The 24,727-nt window shown below is 35.0% G+C and overlaps 1 protein-coding gene across 4 annotated transcripts in view; it reads right to left on the bottom strand.

Annotated features, from left to right (window-relative positions):
- Window positions 1-24,727, bottom strand: part of Rfx3 (regulatory factor X3) — a 249,052-nt gene that overhangs the window by 153,306 nt on the left and 71,019 nt on the right. For 2 of the 4 annotated variants that reach the window (XM_041661035.1, XM_041661036.1), the window contains exon 2: window positions 6,699-6,757. The exons of the other annotated variants lie outside the window; for them this stretch is intronic. The gene's annotated coding sequence lies outside the window, so the exon portion shown is untranslated. The remainder of the gene's footprint in view (window positions 1-6,698; window positions 6,758-24,727) is intronic. 4 annotated transcript variants of the gene reach the window in all.

Below are 24,727 nucleotides of genomic sequence, written 5' to 3'. Positions count from 1 at the left end.
GACAAGATAGCACCTCCAAATTGTTCCCGGTAGATAATCTGTCACTAATGCAGCTTAATTATACCGTTTATTTTATTCTTCAAACATTTTTGGCATATCCTGACAACTAATTTTCACATTAACTATAGGAACCCAGTCATAATCTGAATACTGTAGATATTAAAGATCCAGGGAAAGCTCAAAATAATGGGAACAAAATAATTGGGAGGAGAAGGAAGGGCGACCAGGAGGACAAGCTCATCCTCAACTTTATAATCCAGCATGGGTTATATGAGAATTTATCTCAGAAACACAAAACTAAATTTAACTTAAACAGGCAAACTATAATGTTACATATGCAAACATGCTACATTAACAAAATGGTTGGTTCTGTAAATAACACTATCATCATGATATCAAATCCACGGTGTTTTATATTCTAGGCTTGTACAGTCAGCACTAGGGCAGAACTGCACTATAGCAAGACCACTAAAGGTCAAAATTCGTCTTGTGTTACTAGACTTGACTTTGTTCGGAGAAACACAGGATCAGAGAGCAGGGCTAAACATGTACTTCAGGCAATGGTCCTGAGTCATGGTTTATACCCGGATTAATTTGGACCTCCACAATGAAAGATCTATTGTATCATGTTACGAGTAATGCTATGAGTTGCAAAATTTGTTCTCAACATGACCCCAAGATGATTCTATTTTTGTTTCCAAGTTCATAAACAGCAATTAATAGGAGAAAGATAAAAGAAGCAAAAGTTTCTAACTAATAAGAAAAATTTATTCACTAGATTGTTTTCTTCTTGAGAGTGCTCTAAAGTATTTTTAGAAAGTAAACATTTTTAGTAAAAAGATAATGAAGACTAGGATGGCGGAGACTGGCATTTCTGAAGCTTCTGCTCTAAATCCAGCCAACTGGGAAGCCTGTGGCACTGTCGGGCAGCTTCAGTAGATACAATGGTATCTGCAGAAACTGCACAACTGGATCAAAACCCAAACAAAAGAAATCAAGAGGCAATATATACTTTAATTGTACCAGCCTCTTCATAAAAGTATGCACATAGATTTGTATAGATAAGGAATTTTATGGTCATCTGAAAGTTCAGGAAAAAACACAAATCTCTGAATTGGCACAGAAAATTCTACAGATAAATTCATTTTTTTCTTCGAAATTGGGTATTAATCATTCATACAAATGTTGGAAGATCTGTTTATTTAACATAAGTGGAACAAAGATTAGGTAAGTAAAGAATAATGTAATTTAGAAATAAGATTCTAGTGTGTTCTACACTTATGAGTCTAAAAATCCCATGATAAATGAATAAAAGTTTCCCTAGTTTAAGAGTAAGAAAGTAAAATCTATAAACCAAAACAACAAAGGAAAGGCAAACAAACCCAAAACCTTTACTTCTGTAAAATACATATATTTATTGAAACATCAATTTTTTTCAGGTATAATAACACTTTTTCTTATTATCTAATTTATCAAAATATTAAGTTTCTTTATAAGAAAACATTATAAAAATTCTTGTTAAAGCACAGTTGTGCACATATCAAGCAAAAGTCTTTAAAAGCACACCCAATTTATCTAAAGAGTCATATTATAAAATTGTATTAAAACTCAGCAATTATAAATGATGTGGCTTATGTTTTCCTCCAAGAATATTTAATAAACTTATTTTATAAATATAAGTTTAAAATTTGGAGGATATTATAGCTAATAATTTGTCTGTATAGCTCAAAAGTGAACATATTTAATTTATTTTTAAATACCCTACCCTCCGTATTTAGATTATGCTTTGTTTTGATTAAACTTACAAAAGAGAAGAAAGGAAGAGAAGGAGGACAGGGATGAGGGGGAGGGAGGGGAAGAAGAGGAAGAGGGGGAGAGGAGGAAGAGTCTAGTCCTAGGCCTTGGGGGTGGAGGGTGGGCTATCTGAAGTTCAAGGTCATACTCAGCTTGAGTGCTCAGCTAGTAGAGTGTTCCAGGAAAGACTGGGCTAAGGCAACCCTGTTTACAATAAACATCTAAACAGAAACTAGCATTTACTGAGCACCTACCATGTAGCTGCCAGAAAAATTAACACATTATTTGTTTTACAGTCTTATACAATGTACGTTGTTCTCCACTGGGAATGCTGAGTTCTCTGTTCCCAAGACACACTTGGGAATAAGTAAAACTATAAAACTATGCTCTTAGCACACTCATCTGCTTACACATTTTCTTGCTTTTGAATTTCAAAGTTAATGAGAAAAAAATTGCTTCATATTTGAAATTTGCAACAAGAATGAGGACACTCATAAGAGTAAAATTGTGTTATTGCAAAGAGCCAGTGGAAAATTGGTAAAAATACTTTTTTTTAATGTACTTTCCATTAGTTATGCCAACCTGAATGGCCCAATGCAGATTTGCTATCTTACTGAAAGAGATAGTCTCATTAACTACCACTAACATTTCATAGGCATTTATGATTCTAATCTGTTTAGGATAAAATTAAAAAAATTACATTAACTCCAAATTAAAATTAACTCCCTTAATATAAGTCACTGCTGAGAGATTCAAGTAATGCTCCCTAGCCCTGAAAAGCATTGCCGCCCTCGGCTGCCTCTTTTGTCTTCACTACAGAAGACCCCCCTTGCTCTTGTGTCCTATGCATACAGTGCCCCTGAAATAATATTTTGAAGTTTAACTTTCACTAGTAAATTGTGAAGACTTTTAGATCCATTGTCCAAGGTCTTTTCATTTATCCAAACTCCAGTTCCATTAATGTGAACTGCTTCCTTTTGAATGCAACACATGAGACCCAAGATGACCTTCCTTCTCACAGTATCATACACTGGTAGTAATCCTCACATTCTCTTTCTGTAGATGATAAAAGCAGTGACATTCCTGAATGTCTCTACCACTTATAGTATGTGAATTTTCCTTAACGTCTGCCACTAGACTTACTGTGACTTACTTGCTACCTGTGTCTCCCCAACTCTTGAACATATTTGGATTATCAAATTCACTCACAGTAATCTCATCTACATTAACGATCTTGGCTAACGTGAGAAAGCTGTCTCAAAGTGGAAAGGAATGATCAAAGTTGGAAGAATTAAAAGAAAAACGAGAGTATAGACTTGTGAGTCAGCCAGTAATTTCTAGAATCTTTACATGACAAATCACTAATAAATCCTACAATCATTTTACTTATGTATTTCCAAATAAATACTAACGCACTGAATTGTGATAGCCAAGGTAGAAGTCAAATGCTTAAACACGCAGGACAATAATTGTTTTGGGTGATTCATATCCACTCTGGAGGTAAAAAAATTGGCAGGTGATAGTGCCAGAATTTGAATACAAACTAAGAGATTTCAATAACAGTATTTGTTACATTATGCTATTTGGCATATTCCTGCCATTTAAAGTCATTTTAATCTGAGTTTCATTCAGGGGAAATAAAACAGAAGTTACCATTATGCCTATAAAAGGAATAAGCCAGTAGGAAAATTTGTGAAAGCAGTGTTCTTCAAAATTCCCAAAAGGTACACAAACATAAATGTTCCCTACTGCCCAGTGCTGCTGACAACCACAGGCTAGTCTTAGACTATACATGCAGTAGCGTGATGTGAAAGAATCCTGTGGCAGGCCAAAGAGGCAGAGTCTAAGTCTATACTAACCAAAAACAAGATAAAACAATAAGCAAAAAAACACATATTACAGAAATTACTGCATTTAAATAAGAATGTAGTTCTCAAAGCAATAACTATCGGCTCAACTATAATGACAAAGGAGTTAATTTATTAAGAAAACACAGAGATCATAAATGTTGTGTACCTATTTTCAGAACTACTAAATAAAGCAAAGAATGAGATGTGAAAATAGCAATATATTCTATCATACATGGAGACTTTAATACCTTTCTTCAAAATTAATATAAAAAATCAGCAAAGACAGATGGACTGAATATTAACCATCCTAACCTAGCAGCATTGATCGGACACCATAACCAACAGTACCCAAATATACACCCTTCTCAAGAACAGATGACAATGTTAAAACTCTATCATATCAAAATGAAGTTGAAAGTCAGTAGCATGGCTGGTGTTATAATTAGCAGCAGTGTGTCAATCAAGCATGAGTGAGACCCTGAATTTTACTCCTAATACCATAAAAAAAATTTAAAAAAGAAATCGATTATTTGAAAAATAAATATATATACCCCAATTAATTAACACACAGTCAAAGAAGAAATAAAAGGGAAATTGAAAATTCTTTTAAACTGAATAAAAATGAAAATATAACATACTGTAAACTGTGAAAGGCAGAACCCTTCCACAAACACGAGTAAAGAAAGCACAAATAAATGACCCGATAACTCAATGTGTTTAGCAGTAAACTTGAGTGAATTTTAAATAAAAAAAGGTTTATTATCAATAAAATGTTAAATCTGGGAAAATTCTGTGGCTATTTCCAAAAGGTAAGACCAAAATATTTACAGAAATATAAAAATCAGTTCTAGAAGGTGTACAATTTGTTTAATAGCATTTAAAACGGCAAACATTTTTTTAAATGAGCCATCTCTGCTATAGGAGCCATATATTAATATCTGAATACTTATAGTTCTTATTTCTATCTAATAAAAGCAGATACCGATGTACATGTCAGTCTTTATCTAATTAACTTAAGAAATCTGTGTGTTATCAATTGTCTGTATTCATATAAGTAGCATAAAGGTTAGGAATGCTGAATTCTCCATCGTCTGGAATTATACCCTGGTTTATCAGTACTAGTAGCCATGAGAATGAGGAAGATATTTAACAATCACAGTCTGAATTTTCTCAACTACCAAGTGGAGAACTAGTAATTCCTACCTCCTAGAGTGACCCTAAGAACTGGAGACAGAGCCTTTTGGCTTACAAATTAAGAGTTAAAGAAGTATCAACGACTATTAGGTTGTATTGATTTATAATTACTTGAAGTTTGTAGTCAAGGCGTGGCTTGAATAGTTTAAGTAAAAATAGGATATAATCACAGAAAACTGGAAGCTCTTCAAGTAATTTAAAACTCAGCGTCAAAACAAGAAGAGGTACACTTTCAAAGTGAGGAAAATGGGTCAATAAAGAATTCCATATTTAATGGGCTGTTTTTGGATACAAAAAAAAATGTAACAATTCAGCACTTCAAGCAATAGGGAAGTTCCTAACGCTCAGCCCTTCTGCCTTCAGCTACTCCTTCCTATGTGCTGCATTCAGCCAGCCTATGGGCTTGAATGCTACATCTTACAAAACAGAACGTTTGTTTCTAAATTGGTTTTAAATGGATAAGCAGCCAGCAATATAGTACCTGAACATTTTTATTTTGTATTAAAAAATTAAAACTAAATGTGGAACACATTTATTTAGTATGCTTCATCAGTACGAGTATAAATGAATTTGTAAATTAAATATTCAATAAGCTAGGTTACTGTAATAAACTGTTTTGAGTACTACGTGGAGGGTCTTGTTAACTGCACGCTTCATAATTGAAAGTTCACCCACAACCCTTTATAGGATATGAGGAAGTTTGCCACTGTGAACCTGACTGCAAGGAGACAAACTATCAGAAAGCAAATTCATGTGATCAGAAACACAAGAGGTTGCATGCTGCCATACACATTTGCCTTGAACTACACCAAATAATAGCATTTAACCCTTGAAAGAGAAGGCCAGAACAATGTGAAACATTGGTTAAATATGAATGAGATTTTTGATGCTTCACAGAGCCTATTAAGACAGAGGGTGAATACTTAAACCCAGAACAAAATAAGAAAACCAACAGTTTTGAAGGCAGACTTAGGTCATCAATATGAACATCACCAGAAATTCACCTGGGGCTACTTAGCAAGACTCTTACATCAGAAAGAATAAAAAAAATTTGTAATACTTATAACAAATACTTCACATACAGAAAAATTTACTATAAACCTAAAGTGTCAGCTTGAAAACTAATTTTAAGCTTTATAACATCTTTGATTTTCATGTGTTTGTTCATATGGGTATGTATGGAAGTGTTGTGTGCTAACCCAGGACACCTAGATCCACAACCCTGGATATTTTATTTTTTGTAAATGTTTTTTATTCCTATCAATGATTTTGTCAATATCAATAAAATCAATAAAGTAATGAAATAAATAAATGTGCTACACCAACTCTCTTATTTCATTACAATGTCACATTCTTAATTTTCATAAGTCCTATCTTTATTGTTTCATAACTATATTAGTCTCAAATTTTTATTCACTCTTTTAAACATTTTAATATTTTATAAAGATAACACTTGGATCACAGATTACAATCTAAATGTGGATTCTAATTCTTGAATTGGTGGGGTAAAAACAGGAAATGCCACCTTTAATTTCAGTCTAACAAGATTGATTAGGGCAACACATCAACTTTAGGATGTGGTTTGTTTATCTGGAAAAAGATGGGGCCAGGTGGACAGTGCCATGAGGCTAGCTTCCTGCCCACCCACTCCTTTCATTGTTGACCGTAACTCCAGGTACTAAATGAATCAAACCCATTAGGAACACAGACACAGAACTGCTAATAGCCAGACACTACAATTATCAGATGTGTGAGCACTGGAATTGATGTCGCTTGTCATTTTAAATATTTCAGTAAAGAACTATAGAGAAAAATTACAACTAAATATTGGTAAGAAAAGACTTAATTGGTCTCACTTACCACTTTGGGATTTTGAGAACCATTGCAGATTCCAGTCTACATTCCTCTGATAAAAATCTCTGAATAAAAAAGAAACAGGAGGCTGTCTTTTGGTGAACTTTAGGTGCAAAATCACTTCAATTTCATTTTTTAAAATATCATTTAAATGAGAAAAATTTTAATACACATAGGTGTATCCCTGAAAATTTTTAGCATAGCAATCTCTTCAAATAGTGGAAAGAGTAATAAACATCAACAATTCAGAAATTCTAATACATAACTGAATGTCTTATCAATTGAGATAGAAATTCTGTATTCAGGTTTCATGAAGTAGAAACAGAAGGTAGAAGCAATTTTTATCTCTGCAATTCATTTCTCATCTATAACTGGCATTGCTACACATACATACACACATTTATATATTATATTTAGGCTGAGTTTACCGTGAACTTTTACCATTAAAGAGATCAACTTAACATAAAAATTACATGTAATGGTCAGATTTTAAGGTTTATTTTATTATGTAATAGCCTTAGTCACAAACAGTGGTCCATGCCTGTTATCCTCACGTCTGCGTGATAAGAGGCAAGAGAATCACCAAAAATTTTAAATCACCTGGGCTACACACAAAGACCTTGCCTCAACAATAATAATAAATTATAATTATTAATATGGTTATATAAATTAGTAGTATGCTCCCATAAGAAAATTACTTTTTAAAATGATACTCTATTGCCTATCAAAATAAACAAAATAAAAACATGATGAGATCAAACAGTCAAGAGCCAAAGCAACTTTTCATTTTCTATCTACATGGTTCTGCATAGTTTATCTAATGGGCCTGCACGCTTCTTATAATCTGAAATACATTATTCTTAAATTAACACATACATGCAGACTTAATGACTCAGTATTTTTAAGTACATAAATTAGAGAAATTGGTAGCTTCTTCGGGAATGGTAGTATTAACACTTAAGAGTTCCTTATTATTTTCTTCAAGCTTGGCAAGGTGGCACATATCTTTAATACCAGTATTTTACATGAGTTTGAGGCTACTCTACTCTACACAGAGAGTTCCAGGTCAAGTAGGGCTATATAGTAAGACCCTGTCTCGAAATTTTTTTTCTTCATTATCATTGTAACGGTTATTAGCTATTTTGGCAGTTTAATATGAAACATTATAGTCAATTTATACTTGGGGCTTGCTAAGCTTGACATTTTCTTATTTAAAATGGTACATTTTCAACCTAAATATTTTATATTCCCCTCATGCTCCTCTCTTGCTGACTTCAGTTATTATACATCTGCAAAATATCAGATGTGTCTGTTCAGCTCCCTCCATTGGGCACTGCCCATTTCCTGCAACCTTTTACCCCTAGGTTCTACAGAACGATATATATGAAATTAGTTTTCCTTAATATCTTATTGGAGATGTTAAAACAAATACATTTGATTATTATCATTACAATTAAAGAATTTTTACTTATTTTAATTATTTCATTTTTATGCCTATTATTTTTTACCTTTTCGTTTATTAATATCACAATTACCCTACTGTGTGCTTGTTTTTGTCTTTAAGTCTTTGCAAGGGTGTTTGCACATGAACTTTTGGCCACTAACATCAACATCTAGGTCATATCAAGGTTCACTTCTCTTTACTTTCTCTCCTTACCAGAGGCTACACTTTCTTTTGACATCTCTAGAATAATGTTTTTAATTATATATTGAGCATTGTAATAATAAAATGTAGGTAATTTAGATTCTATACCGATGTTCCTTCAGAGAGTGACAATATTTGGCCTCAACCAGCAAAATCATCAGCTGAACAAGTAGAACTGATTTGATGTTGCTGGGATGGGTTTGAGAAGGACCCAGTGTATTTATCAAATTCTTCCAGTTTGGCAGGTTAAAACCTATTTGTACTCCAAATTTTGTTGAGATTTGTTTAAATTTTCTTAGGGTAAAAAGAACGTAAGCTGTATGCCAGGATGCTGCTTTGGTGTGAATGGATGGCCTATAAATTTCAAGAGATAAAAATGTAAAAGACAAAATGATGGGACAGATAGGCAATCAACTGATGAGGACTCTCATGATTCTGACTATGGACTGCATGGCAATGGCTCCGTAAATGAGGACGGTCCCTTCCATCTTCTGCCGTGTGGAGACACAGAACCCTCCTCCTCCAGAAAGAGGAGCATTCAAAGGACCACGTAGTGGGTAAGAACAGACTTAGACAGACAACTGAATCAGATGCTGCCTAAATCTCAGACTTTTCAGAATACACAACTTATGAAAAGAAAATTCAGTTCCTTATGAATTTCAGCCTTGGGGATTTTCTTAGAGTAGCAAAAACAGACTAAGGGAGGGGCCCTTGCTTATTTCAACTGGATGGCTAGAGTGTTACAAATGGTGCTGGGTACAGAGCGCCAGAGTCCAGCAGGAACTGTTAACACAGCTGTAGACATTCATGAAGCCCATGCAGATTCTCGGTATGATCGCCAGGCTCAGTGGCACAGGTGCAGACAATCACTTAGCTAGAGAATTCAGAACCTGGTTCTGGGCAGTTTTTTTCTTCCACACTTTTGTTCCAGACCTCAGCCGTCTTCAGAGTTCTAACATCTGATCTCTTCTGTCTCCGCTAACAGACACCAGTTTCTGCTAACATTCTCAGTCCTTGTCACATAGTGAGGCTTTTCTTTTCTTTTCTCCCTGCTCTTGCAGAGCAGGCCTACCTCCCGAGTGCTGGGATTAAAGGCGGGTGCCACCACCGCCAATAAATGCGAGGCTTTTCTTACAAATGTCTTCCGCACAGTTTCCTGTCCAACTCTTGAAAAACCTACCTCAAAATTAGAAAAATTTGCAATGTTCTGTGGCAAGGGGATTCCAATACCAGCAACAGGAATTACTCTCAACATTGCTTTAAACTGTTCTGCACCCTCCTCATTTCAATTCATAGTTCTCTTCTCTCCTAGTACCCAGTTGGATATTCTGAATCTGGGTTAAATACACACAAAATGCTTTTTAAAACTTGAACAAAGTTAGCTGGGCATGGCATTGCAAGTCTTATCCCAACATTCAAAATCAGAGGAGAGAACATTTCGGGTTCCAGGGCTAGCCTTGCTCTATGTTGAGATCCAATGTTAAAAAACAAAAAATCTTAAAACTTCAAGTATTGTAATCATGATGATATGAAAATATTTATTGTAAATCACATAGTTTCTAACATGAAAAAAAACCTGTCTTCAATAGAACCTTCGATACATCAGTGCTGACTGAACTTTTCGTAACCTATAAGGACTTAAGTAAAATAGCGTCACAGCCTGCTACCTACTGATCTGCCTTCATGTCCTTCCTTCCTGAACTCTACCTTCCTATTTCCCTTCATGTCAAATGAAAATAGACAATTCAGAACACTTTAACTTGTCATAATTCTCTTCTCTTGCCAACTATAGCATCGATTTGTTCTCTTGTTAAGTATAAATATCGTTATATTTATATTTAAAATTTATAGAAACATCTCTTTCCAGGGAATCATGAGAGATTTAAATGAGAAATCAGTATAAAGACAAGCACCTTTATATTTTAAAAAACATTTTGATAAAATTGATAATATCCCAAATAAAAACATATTAGCTGAGCACTGATTTCTCAACTGACAGATATTAGATATACTTATGCAAACCAAAGCTGAGACATACTCAAGGCCAAGGGCCTAGAGACAATAGCTTTTTAAAGAGTCCATAATACATTTTGCAATATCTTAAAAATGTGAAGAATACTTGAAAATCGAGTATTACACATCTGATGTTAATAATACAGTATCAGAGCCAAAAAACCTAATTATGTGTTTGTAGTATGAATGGATAGATACAATCAGTAAGTATTCCAGAGTTGCTAGGAACTTCATTCTTTGACTATACCTGGCTGATTCTAGAATGTGAGACACCAGGTATTTCCCACCAGGAGAGATAGGCATTCTTTTCTATAGGTACTCTCCAAGGAAACAATCTACCCCTAATACTTTACACACACACACACACACACACACACACACACACACACATTTTGTAGTCACAGAAACTTCATTCACTTCCAAAGTATCCATGCGAGCCAACTTAGAAAATATTGGGCAAGCAGTACTCTGGGTACCAGACCTCTCCAGATGCTTTCACTGAACTTGTTAGCTCAGAGTCCCCAATCTGTTGAAGCAGTATATAAAGCCACAAGTTCCTGTCTAGGTGACAGCTTCCAACCACAGCCACATGCAAAGAGGAGATAAAATCACTCTGAGAACCCACAAAGTCCCCAACCTAGCTGAATTAGACTCTTCTAGATTTTTATTTTTTTATTTTTTGAGACAGGGTTTCTCCATGGAACAGCCTTGGCTGGTATTCGTTCTGTAGACCAGGCTGGCATCGAACTCACACAGATCCACCTGCCACTTTAAAAAAAAAATTTTCTTTAAAAATAAGCAAGAAAAGTATATATATATATATATATATATATATATATATATATTATTTCAATTTTTTTACTTCATTATAATCCTGAATTCTGGGTTTAAAGGCGTGAGCCGCTACAGTCTAGCTCACCACGGCTTCTTAGTAAGAAAAATGTTCAGTGTTTTAATTGACCAATATTTTTATTTACAAAGGAACATTAAGACAACAATGTGTTTTCAACCACATAAAAGAAAAATGATGTGATGTAAGTCTTGAATGCTGCGGGGATTGCATCCCTTTAATCATGAACCGCTTATAAACCCATCCCCTTGCTTATGTCCAACATAGTTTAATCAGAGGTGCTGTCTTCATTCCAGCTCCACCGCTAGCGTATTCTCATTGGCAGGTGCCTCTGCCTAAGTTCAGTCTCCTAGGTACATACAGAAGTAAACTGATAAGCCGCTGCAGTTCACAAAAGATAATTACCATTAAATGACAAATTTGCCTGAGAAGAACCGGGCAACTTTTATAAATATAGTAAATTATTTCAATGTAGCAGCAGACACTTAGAGTGCCAGTTAATTGGTAGGGTGGAACAGGAAGATTATTTGACTACATGATTTGATGCCACCAGATTAGGAAGTACCGTGAGACCCTGTCTATAAACTTTTTTCTTTAAAAATAAGCAAGATAAGTATATATTATTTTTATTTCATTATGATAGTCATAATTTTCTCAAATTTCATAAGTATGATCTCCATTATCATACCTATATTATCATAAATTTTTGATGCATTTTTTAAATGTTTAAATGTTTTATATGCCAGTCTTCCAAGTATTTAACTTGGATTACATATTGAAAGGCAAAATGTGTTAAATCACTACTTCCCAGAGCAGTTCAAACACTGACAAGACCTAAAGCTGCTCATAATCAATAAGGTAAAGTCAGTTTCCATCATGCATGCCAAAATCTGTTTATGCTCTAGAGGGGGCAGCACAACAATGCCATAAAGGCTTGAGCAGTAAATACCTTAGGCTTTGTGGGCACAAATGTCTCTGGGGCAAACAGTCCATATCTGCTGTGAAGGCGGTCCCACAGAAGTTGTAAACAAATGGGGATGGGTAACACATGGATGAGAAATACATGCATACTAAAGTGGTCTTTAATCAATGTGTGTGAATATGTGTGTGTGTGTGTGTGTGTAACACATATATAACTATATATATCAACATTAATACATATGCATTTTTTTCTGTTTTTAAGTAGTAAAATATTTTTAGGTGCTAGGGATCAAGTCCAGGGCCTCATAATTGCTAGGGATGTATGCTTCCATTGAGCCACATCCCCAACCAACATTTTTTATTCAAAATAGATTTTAAATACTATTTCAAAGAGGACTGTAAAGATATCTCAGCAGTTATGAGCACTTTCTGCTTTTACAGAGGACCTGGGTTCATTTCCCAAAACCTACATACTGGCTTATAGCTATCTCTACGTCCAGACCTAGGATATCCAATGCCCTCTCTACATACTGGCTTATAGCTATCTCTACGTCCAGATCTAGGATATCCAATGCCCTCTCTACATACTGGCTTATAGCTATCTCTACGTCCAGATCTAGGATGTCCAATGCCCTCTCTGGCTCCCGAGGGCACCAGGAATGCACATGGTGCACATATATACATGCAGGACATTCATGCTAGTAAAAATAAATCTTCAAACATTTATCTAAAATAATGATCTATCAGTGGAACTCCCCCACCCCAAACCATAAGCCATTTCTGCTCTAAAATATTGCTTCTCAACCTACAAAATGCATATTAACTGCATGGTGCTCTTAATGAAGAGCTGATTCATTAAGACCAGGTGGGGTCGAAGAGTCTGAAATTTCACTAGTCTCCCACTTGAGTAAGATTAAAGGGCTGAAGAAATGGCTCAGCAATTAAGAGGAAATGCTACTCTTGTAGAGGACCTGTCTTCAGTTTCTGGAACCCACATAAGGTAGCTTACAAGCACATCTACCTCTTCTAGCCTCTGCAGGCAACAGTTATAATGCGCACATACCCCCATAGAAACATATATGCACATGGTTTAACAAAGTCTTTTTTTTAAGTTGAAGCTCAGCACAGGATGTTTTGGGTAGCAGAACTTTGATAAGGTCGATGTGAAGGGGCCTCCTAATTATTCATTTGATAACCATGATGACTAAAACTTTCTAATACATAATAAAGTGCTAAATAAATATTGCTGTAAGTGATCACATAAATAACAAGGGAGAAGCTTTGAAGGCAATGCTAAGCTCTTTCTTATAACATGATGTTATCCTGTATGAGTTTACCACTCAAACGCCCATCTTAATATTAAGTTTACTGAAAATAACAGTGCCTTTAACATTCATTATACATTTTCTTCTATTACTCAGATCACACACTTGGTATATAGAGACAGTACAAACACTAGTCCTTAGAAATTGACAAATAACTTTTAGGAATTAAAAAATTTATTCAGATTATTTTTCTTTGTTAATCCACAATTACTATCTTCTGTTTGCATCACTATACCATGCTTATTGTACATCGAGGCCTTCATACATTCTGCTTGTCCAGATTAACACATATCCCTCACTACTTTAAGTTTAAACAGTTTCACCTGTTTAGAAGGAAGTGCGTAAAATAAGAAACCCTATCTTCTCCAGACCTACTTCCCTCATGAAAACACTGTTTTCCCTTTAAGCAGTGAGGCTTCAAAGCACTTAATATATTTATTTATATTATATAATTCATTCTTCAGAGCTAATCCTTTTATTTTTCTCTTATGTGTATGAATGATTTACCTATGTGTACAGCCATTCTCCAGTGCATACAGTACCTACAAAGACCAAAGGACAGTACTGTAACCTTTGTACCTAAGTTACAGATTTTTAGCCTCCATGTGGATGCTGCTAACCCAAACCAGGTCTACTCCAAGAGTAGCAAGTGCTGTGCACTGCTCAAGCCATCTCTCTAGAATAAATTAATTTGTTCAAGGCTGTGGACTTTCTGATATCTATTCAATGCAGTACTTGAAGTTCTAGTTAGAGCAACAAGACAACTAAAGGAGATCAAGGGGATATAAATTAGAAAGGAAGAAATCGAAGTATCGTCATTTGCAGACAATAAGATGATATAATAAGCAACTCAAAAATTCTACCAAAAAACTCCTATTGCTGGTAAACACCTTCAGTGACATGGCTGGAGACAAGATTAATTAAAAAAAAATAAAATAAAATAAAAAAATTAGTAGCCTTCCAATATACTAATGACAAACAATCGAGAGAGAAATCAGGGAAACAACATCCTTTACAATAGCCACAAACAATATAAAATATCTTGGGAGTAACTCTAACCAAGCAAGTGAAAGATTTGTATGACAAAAACTTCAAGGGCTTGAAAATGAAATTGAAGAAAATATTAGAAGATGGAAAGATCTCCCTTGCTCATGGATCTGTAGGATTAAAATAGTTAAAACAGCAATCTTACCAAAATCAATCTACATATTCAAAGTGATACCCATCAAAATTCCAGCACAATTCTTTACAGACCTTGAAAACAATATTCGACTTCATATGGAAAAAGTAAAAACCCAGGATAGCTAAAACAATCCTGTATATAATAAAAAGAATCTCAAATGGCCGAGAAACACTTAAAAGGAATGCTCAACACCCTCAGCCATCAGAAAATACAAATTAAACTACTTTGAAATTCTATTTTACATCTGTCAGAATGTCTAAGATCAACGACACAAGTTACAGCTAACGATGGCAAGAATGTAGAACAAGGGAAACACTCCTCCATTGCTGGTAGGAGTACAAATTTGTAAAACCACTATGGAAATCAATATGGCAGTTACTCAGAGAACTGGAAGTCATTTTGCTTTGAGAACCCAGCTATACTACTATGGTGGTTTGAGAGAAAATGGTCCCCGTAGGGAGTGGCACTGTTAGGATATGTGGCCTTTTTTGAGTAGACAGCCTTGTTGGAGGAAGTATGTCACTGTGGAAATTGTCTTTGAGGCCTCCCATACTCAAGCTACACCCAGTGTTACACACAGTTGCTTATTCTGCCTGTGGATCAAGATGTAGAACTCTCAGTTCCTTCTCCAGCAACATGTCTACTTGTACGCTGCCATGTCCCATCATGAAGATAATAGACTCAACCTCTGAAACTGTAAACCAACCCCAATTAAATGTTTTCCTTTATACAAGTTGCTGTGGTCATGGTGTCTCTTCACATGAATGTCTTAGAAAGCCTAAGACAACCAGTCTTGGGCATATACCCAAAGAACACTCCCTCCAGCAAGGCCACTTGCTCAATTACGTTCATAGTAGCCAGAAACTGCAAGCAACCTAGATGTTCCTCAACTGAACAATGGATAAATAATATATACATTCACATAATGGAGTACTACTCAGTTGTTAAAAAAAACATTATGAAATATGCAAGCAAACGGATGGATCTATAAAAAAAAATCATCCTGAGTGAGGTAACCCAGAAAGACAAACATGGTACGTACTCAGTTATAAATAGATATTAGCTGTAAAATAAAAGATAATCATGCTATAATCCACAGGCTAAGTAACAAGGAGGGCAGTAGGGAAGATGCTTGGATTTCCATGGAAAGGGGAAATAGAATAGATTCTGAAGGTAGACTAGGGGTAGGTAAAGATGGGACTCTTAGCAATGGGACATACCAAGCCTGAACAAACCTTCCATCTTCTGTTACCAGGCAAGGCTTCCAATGATGGGACCAAGACTCTAAACCAACCACAAACCCTTCAATCTACAAAATGTTTGCCTAAAAGATGTGTTGGGATAATGGTGGCCCAGAACTTGTGGGAGTGGCCAGCCAATGCCTGGTCTAATTCGAAGTCCATTACACAAGAGAGAGCCTATGCCCCAGACACTTCCTAGATGGCCAGGAACTGGAGGCTGTATATCCTAGAAACTTAGAGTAGAACCAACTATAGTTGGGGTGGGGGAAACAGTGAAATGATTCCTTAATGGTTATGCTATTATCATAGATAAATGGCCTAAACCAGTGGTCACCAGAGAGGCTTCAGCTGATGGGAGCAGATAAAGAGACTCCACATATAAACATTAAGTAGAGAGAAAACCCATGTTGGAGGCCTCCAGCAGGTACCCTCCCCTTGGAGCTCAGGGAACCCTGTGGAAGAAGAGGAGGAATCGTGAGAGACAGAGGGATAGAAAACATCCAGGAGAGCATGGCCCATGGAATCAAATAAACAAAACTCATGAGGGCTCACAGAGATTGCAGCAGCGATCATGGAGCCTGAGTGGGTCTGGGCTAGACCCTCTGCATATATGTTATAGTTGTTGGCTTAGTGTTCTGAAGGGACTTCTGATATTGGGGGTTGGGTATCTCTTACTCTTTTGCCTGCTGTTTAGACCTCTTATTTCCTACTGGGTTTCCTCATCCTGTCTTGATTTGAGGGTTTGTGCCTGTTGTTGTGTCTTATTGTGCTCTGTTAAGTTGATGTCCCAGAGAAGCCTGCTATTTTCTGGGAAGAGAGGATGGGTTAAGGGGGAGTGGATCTGGGGAAGAGGAAAGGTCAGCTGGGAACTGGGAGAAGAGAAGGGAAGCAGTGGTTGAGATGTTTTGTATGAGAGAAGTGTAAATAAAAATTAAAACTCCACACTTACTAGTGTGTAAGCTTCTCAATATTTAGAACTGTACTTCCCTTATTCACCATTAAATCTCTGCCAATAGCAGTTTCCAAGCATATTTATTGATTGAGTAAAGAAATTAATATTGATATACCCAGTAAAATACATGAGTCCCTTCCCCACTCAAATTCCCCATCTGGCACAGGATGGCCTTCAGTTTCTGAATCTCCTGCTTAAACCCACTGAATGCTAAAATTACAGGACTGTGCCGCCATACTTTTGTTGTTGTTGTTGTTGTTTCTAGTGCTAGATACCAAACTCAGAGCTTCTTGTATTCTAGGCAAACACTCTACCAATATTCCCAACTACTTACACTGCCCTTAACTGGGAGGGTAACAGCAAGCTTGTCATTTGTGACACTGCCCTTGGACTACTGTATGTTTTTACAACCAGTTACAACACTATGCAGGATGCTCCATATTCTCTTTTCAGGGACTGTTGGAACCAGAACTAAACTCTGACCTCTCCATCCATGCTGGTCTCTCTATCCATGCTGGTCCCTCTATCTCTGCTGGTCACTCTAGCTGAGTAGTGGTGGTGTGATGGCCTGGTGTATCTGAGAGTGCTAAGCATTAAATGTACAAAGAGTGAAGAAGAAGGAAGCCTAAGTGATGAGAAGGGCAATATCTAAGCTCCTAGTGATGGGACTGACAATGTATTTCCAGCACTCCGGGAACCACGTGTTTCCATGGGATTTCAGAAGTTAGCCCAAAAGCCTTCTGCACTTGGATTCTGAGATAGACTGAGATTGGTTTCTGACAGTTAAAAATCAAAAGAAAGTTAAAATAAAATTACTTTTCTGAGTAAACATGTTCAATATACACAGAAGAAAATTATAACCACAAGATGTCTCAAAACTGCAGAAGGGAAAGTACTGTGTAATAAAGAGCTTAGTAAATGTATGCCTATTATGAATGATTATTAATAAAAAGTATTAAAATTAAAGCATTTATATGAAGACTAACATATCATGAAACGAAGACTTCTACAATAACTGTAGAAAAAAATTAGCAACAATGGACCCTCCTAAAAATAGTCAAGATACTTCCTATAAAATGGTTAGCAGCAAGTACATTTTAAGCTAAAAAATTAACAACCGAAATAAAATGATTAATATAAACAAATATAATTTAGCCCAAAATAAATAGGAGCAGAGCAGGAAATGGTATTTATCATATAGAGCAGAGGTGAGCTTGAAAATGCTACCTGCCATCCTACTACTTACACACGCATGGAAGAAAACAGCAAAATAGATCAGAGCCAATAAACTCTCCAAGAGTCTTCTACAAGCTTATTGCTTCAAAATGTAAATCAATTCTGGTCACTCCTGTTGTCAATTAATACTATTAAATTAAAAAAATAAACCCTGCTAATTGAGTGATCTACATTTTCAAGAAGTTATAATGGAAATTAAGAAAATTTCTTTCATAGTGCAATTCAAAATATCTATTATTTTCGAAGCAGAAAATGAAAATGTCAAAAACAGTTTTGCTGTAGATATTTAGTTGTTTTCTGCCAAATTAATGAAAGGAAAATATTGCACTTTGAGTTGGTTAATTACCATGAATCCTTCTGCAAAAAGGCTCCTGTTTGCAGAATTAAGCCAGCTTCAGTTGGCACACTTCCCTAATATTCATGGAGACTCGGCTATAGGCTCCCCTGTCATCATTCACCAGCTTACTAATTAGCCCTAACCACTCTGCATTCAACTGTCTGGATCCACTGGGAAAAGATAGCCCCTGCACGATAGGGACACAGCACATTTGATGTTTTGAAAGCTTAAGAACTAGCTTTAGAATATGTAATGATCAAGGATACCATGATTTCTAATCTTCTAGAAACTAAAGGCACTTTAAGAAAAATTCTCTATGGCAATGCTACTTAAACAAACCCTTCAGGCACAAAGCAGTAGATGGAAGGAAATTCCTAAATCAAATGATCATTATATACCAATTTCAGTATTTATATCTTTCACATCTATATATCATAACCAATAAAAAAATTATCAGGGAGAGATTAAAAATATAATTCCTAAAATATCCTAGCCAAAAATATTTTAAAACATTCCTCAGACATTAAAGCAGTGACAATGTGACACAAAATGTCATATATACCTTTAGATAAACAGTAGCTAGCCCAGGGGCACAAGGATGTCATATATACCTTTAGATAAATAGTAGCTAGCCCAGGGGCACAAGCATGTTTAAAATGTCATATATACCTTAGATAAATAGTAGCTAGCCCAGGGGCAAAAGGATGTTTAAAATGTCATATATACCTTTAGATAAATAGTAGCTAGCCCAGGGGCACAAGGATGTTTAAAATGTCATATATACCTTTAGATAAATAGTAGCTAGCCCAGGGGCACAAGGATGTTTAAACGGGCTAGTGATTATGAAGAAAATCAGAATATAAGCAAAAATAAAACAAAGAAAAAAGCTAAGTAGGTAAAAAAAAAAAACAAGGTAAGACAGGAAAAAATGGAACATTCAAATAAATGACTATAATAAATGTGAGTGATCAAAATATTCAAGTTAAAGTGCATAGATTAACAGACTCCTAGCAATAAATGGCCTAACATACTGGTTAAAAATGTATATTAAGTATAAACCCACAAAGATTAAAAGCAAAAGTTTAAAAAGAAGACATAACATACTAATACCGATCAGAGAAAATTTGAGTCACTATAACATCAGAGAAAGGCCACTACAGAAAGAACTGTTACCAGAGATAAAGAGAATTTCATGACAAGATTGTCAATCTATCAAGAGGATCAAATAGTCCTAAATCATTATGCACCTAAATACTGAGCTTCAAGACATGAATACAGGATGCAGAACAACAGGTTAATATATTTACACTACTGTCACCATAAAGGAAGCCTTAAATTTCAAAAGGTCTAAAACAACATAGAGCATGGTATCTATGAACAATTATCGAAATTAAAATACAGTACAAAAAGGTTGTTGAGAAACCATAAACTACTCAAGCTAAAAATATATTTCTAAATTATCAAAGGCTAAAGAAAAATCAAAAGTGGAATTAGAGGAATTTTAAAATGAATAAAAATGAAAACATGTCACATCAAAATAAATGCCACTGAAACAATATTGACAGGAAAATTTGTGGCACTAAATGTCTATAACTCTGTATCCTAAGAAATAAAGCAAACAAACTAATATATACCTTAAAGAAAATGGATCATAGAGTTTACGGAATAAGATACATAGAGCAGAAGAGAAGAAACTGAAAGTGCAATTCATTCTTTTAAAAGGTCAGTAAAATCCCTAACCTCTAAAACAAACAGATCAGAAGGTAAAGCTATAAATAAGCAATTTCAGAACTGAAAGGTGGCATGACTATAGAATCTATATAATATGCAGCTATATTAGAAAAACTCTATGCCAATAAATTTGACAATGTAAAATAACTTCTTGTAAACTTCAGATTAAATTTGTTTATGAATAAGCAAATAAAACCTCAGGAATAGACAAATTTACTCTACATTCTACTACACCCTAAAAAGGAAGAAAAGTCTACACCCCTCAAACTATTCCATAAAACAGTTCCTTCTATGAAGCCAGTTATGTTGATGCTAAAAATGTGAGGGTGCAACCAAAAAAATGCATTATGATTGGGCATAGGAAATGACTCTAAATATGAACAATTGTATGACAAATAGGATTTTGACAACTTAAATGGTTTCTAAAAACACTAAAAAATATACAAATAACCAAGAGAAGGGACAGCCTACAGGAAAGATGGCCTAATATCAACAATATAAAGTCAATACATTAAACCCCTTAAGCAAATAATCTAATCCAACCAACAACTGGGCAAATAACTAAACAGACACCTTTCAAATGAACTACAAATAACCAATAAATTCTTTTTTTTTTTTTTTTTTGGATTTTCGAGACAGGGTTTCTCCATAGCTTTTGGTTCCTGTCCTGGAACTAGCTATTGTAGATCTGGCTGGCCTCGAACTCAAAGAGATCCGCCTGCCTCTGCCTCCCGAGTGCTGGGATTAAAGGCGTGCACCACCACCACCCAGCTAAATTCATTTTTTTTAAATACTCAAAAATCTTAGCAACCAAGGAATATCCATGAATTCGTCATTGAGATCCAACTCACCTCTGTCAGAATTGGTATTATCAAGAAGGGGATGGGGGAGATGCTGTTGGGTATGTACTAGTAAAAAACCCTTATTCATTGTTGGCAAGATGCAAATACGTTCAGACATTATGGAAATCAGTATGAAGAATCTCTAAAAACACAGACACTAGATAATTCAGCTACCCTACTTCTGCTTATGTACACAAAAGATTCAAAACTGGTGAACTTAGATTCTTGTATACCCATACTTATCAGGGCTATATTCAGAAGAGTAATGGCAACAATCTATGTGCCCATCAACCAATTATCAGATAAAGACAGTGTGGTATATATACACCAAAGACTTTCATTTCTTTATAAACTGAAATTATGCTGTTTGTAGAAAACTGAATGGAAATAGAAAACATTACATTAAATAAGCCAACAACAGACAGACAAACATACCCTGTTATTTTCTGCGTAGGTGAAATGTGTGCACAGGGGGCGGGGAGTCATGCAAGTAAAAGGGGTTCCATTAGAGATGGAAAGAAGGTATAGCAAATGGCAACTGAAGCTTAAAATGAGCAAGAATATTATACAAATGAACAACAATTAAGGGAAACAGAGGCCATGAATTTAAAAGAGGCTGGGGAGGGTTTTATGGAAGTGTTTGGAGGGAGGAAAGGGAAAATAATATAATTTCATATAATATCCAAAATAAAAAAAATAAAAATTAATTGGACCAAATCCTCATCCCTATAAGCTTTTTAATTTATTTGTGGTTTTTCAATCTGTTTTCTGAGACAAGATCTCAAGTAGCTCAGGCAGGCCTCAACTCACTGTGTAACCAAAGATGATTTTCAAATCCTGACCCTCTTACCTCAACTGGATTACAGAAAGAGCCATGAAGATGGCTACTGACAAGCTTTCCTGAATAGGTCTTGGTATGCTAATTTTGAATTCCACTTGGAAATCCTGAAGACTTTGACTACCAAAACAACTTCAACAGAAAAAAAGAAAATTCGATTACCACTACCTGATTTGAAGACTTTTTATAAGTCAGCAATAATCAAGTAAATATGATACCAAGATAGAAGAATATAATAAAGAATTCCAAAACTGACTCACACAAAAATGGGCAACCAATTTTCAACGAATATTCAAAGCAAGACAGTGAAATAAAGATATTTTTTAACAAATAACATGAGAACTAGAGATCCAAAATTTTTTAAAAAATAAAATTTAAGTATAAGCATCCATGAAATTCTTAAAATCATTGTAGTACAGAAAACAAACTTTGATAATACCTATATGATACATAAAAATTAACCAAGAAAGGAATTTCATGTTACATATTAACAATTCTGAAGCTGAAATATATGTTGCTGAGGTTCAAAGCATAAGAAATGGATTATAGGGGCTATTTTTATCACTTTTGGAAACTGACATCCACAGATAATCAATCATGATAAAACAAAATCCCTTGTAGCAAATTAGAATCAGAAACTTAAGTAGGCATTCAAATTTAAATAACACAGACACAGTAATAACCACAAATATCGGTATAGAAGATACATGAACGTTCTGATTCCGTCAAGAAAACTAGACATATGGCTACAGCAGCAGCAAACCAACTAACCACCCAGTGTGTGGACCCTGGTTGTAAAGAACATGCTCAAGAAGCAGGAACCAGGGGTCCTTTAAGAAATGTTTAAAACAGTAAAACACAGAAAAGAAAAATAATCGTTAGTTATCATCAAATAATGTCAGAATGCAAAGAAATCCTCAAATCAATAAGTAAAAGAAGCTAGTAAGTCAAGGGAACCTTGGAGCCATCCAAAAGGACTCTCACTGGCAAAGTGAGCAATAAAATAAAAGATTACCATAGAACATGAATATGAACTATGATGCAAAATAAATATATATGGCTTCACACTGACATGATAAATAAATAATTAAGGTAGAAGAGATAAATCTTTCTTACAGAATTTCAAATTACTTATGTAGCTGTTTCTCTTGATAGGCCATATTCACCTCCTCTTCGTTCCCCTTATTTCTAGACTAGATTTTATGACTTGCTTCCAAAGAACATAATATAGAAAGGGTAAAAATAAATTAACCTTATACTCAGGTAATCAAAATCAACAAGAATGACAAGGCAAATTGATTCCCTTGCTCACAGCTCTCAACTTTTACCCCCTCACCCACCCCCACAGATATATACACACAAACACACACAGAGATACACATACATACACACATACATGCATACACACACAACCAGCCTCAAGTACAATATGATTAGAATGACTGTCAGGTAGGTGGGGGAATATAGTTTCACTAAATCACACATGCTGGGCTCAAAATCCTGTCGCTTCTACCTTCCAAGTGCTGGCATTCCTGGTATACATCTTAACACCAGGTGAAAGGGTGTACCTCAAAATTCATTTGGATTATGAAGAAAACATTACACAAACCCATACTAAAAGAAAATTCTCCCCAACACATAGACAATAAAGCTCAAAACTTCTATCGTCATGAAAAACATAGAATATAATAAACTATCGTGGTTCAGAGTAGATGATGGAAACATTAGAACTAAAGGCAAAGTGGAATCTAAAACGGAAAGCCGAGCTTTAGAAGAAACATTGGTGAAATCCAAATAAAGACTGCAGTTAATTGAAATGTACAATTCCAGTGCTTAGTTTTGATAAATTCATCAGGGTTATGTAAGGTGTTAATAATAGGAGAAAGTAGGTGAGGGGTATGCAGGAACTCTTTGTACTACCTTAGCAACTTTTCAAGTCTAAAATTATTCTAAAGTAAAAAGTTTATTATAATAATGGGTTACAAACTTAAGTGTAAAAAGCAAAGCTACAAATCTTCCTGAATATAAGAAATTACATTTGATGTTTAGTTTGGCAAAATGCTAGCAACAATAAAACACATAAAGGATAAAAATCGGTAATTCTGATTGAATCAAATGGAAAACGTATATCTTCTGAAAGGTTCTTTATAGGAATTGAAAAAGAAAGCAGAAATTAATAAATAAGCAAACCAGAATCTAGAAAGCATAATACCTAACAAAGAAATTATATTTATAATGTATATAGAACTCCCAAAACTCTAACAATTTGATTAAAATTTAGTAAAATATTTGAATAGCCCCCAAAGAAAATACACAACAAAACATGCCCAAAATTACCAACTACAAAGAAAAATGCAAGAAAATATCACAAATTGAAGTCATTACACATGTGGCTAAAATGTAAAAGACTTGGGAAGTTTTGGCAAGGGTGCCCAGGAAGTGAAATTCTCTTGCAATTATAGTTAGAATAAAAATTAGTATGTTTAAAAAGCAGTTTAGGAGCTTCTTAAAGACTTCAACATAGACCTGTCATTTAATCTAAGCCTGTTACTTCTAGGTATTTACTCAAAGGCAAACAAAAATTATTACTGGTCATAGCAGTCTTCAACAATATAGTTAATAATTGGATGACTGATCATCTTATACTCATGTTGCTATTAACAGATAAAGGATAAAACAACTTCAATATATGACTCATCATTTAAACAAATGTTACAAGCAAAAACAGATGAATCTTATGTTGAGAGAAAGAAGGCAGGTATGATGAATAAATAAAGCATGATTTCATTTCTATAATGCTTTAGGAAATTTAAAAAAAAAATCTAGTGTATAAAAGACAGGCGAGTAACTGCAGGAATGGCATTGGGCTGTCTGTGACCAGGACAGGCAGGAGAAAGACAGATTCAGAGACAGCAGGTAAA

The sequence above is a fragment of the Microtus oregoni genome, unplaced genomic scaffold, assembly GCF_018167655.1.
Source record: "Microtus oregoni isolate MIOR12 unplaced genomic scaffold, Mior012 000012F_ref0000307, whole genome shotgun sequence".
In the NCBI taxonomy this organism is placed as follows: Eukaryota; Metazoa; Chordata; class Mammalia; order Rodentia; family Cricetidae; genus Microtus; species Microtus oregoni.
Note: the sequence above shows the minus strand (reverse complement) of the source record. Positions and strands in the feature narration are given on the sequence as shown.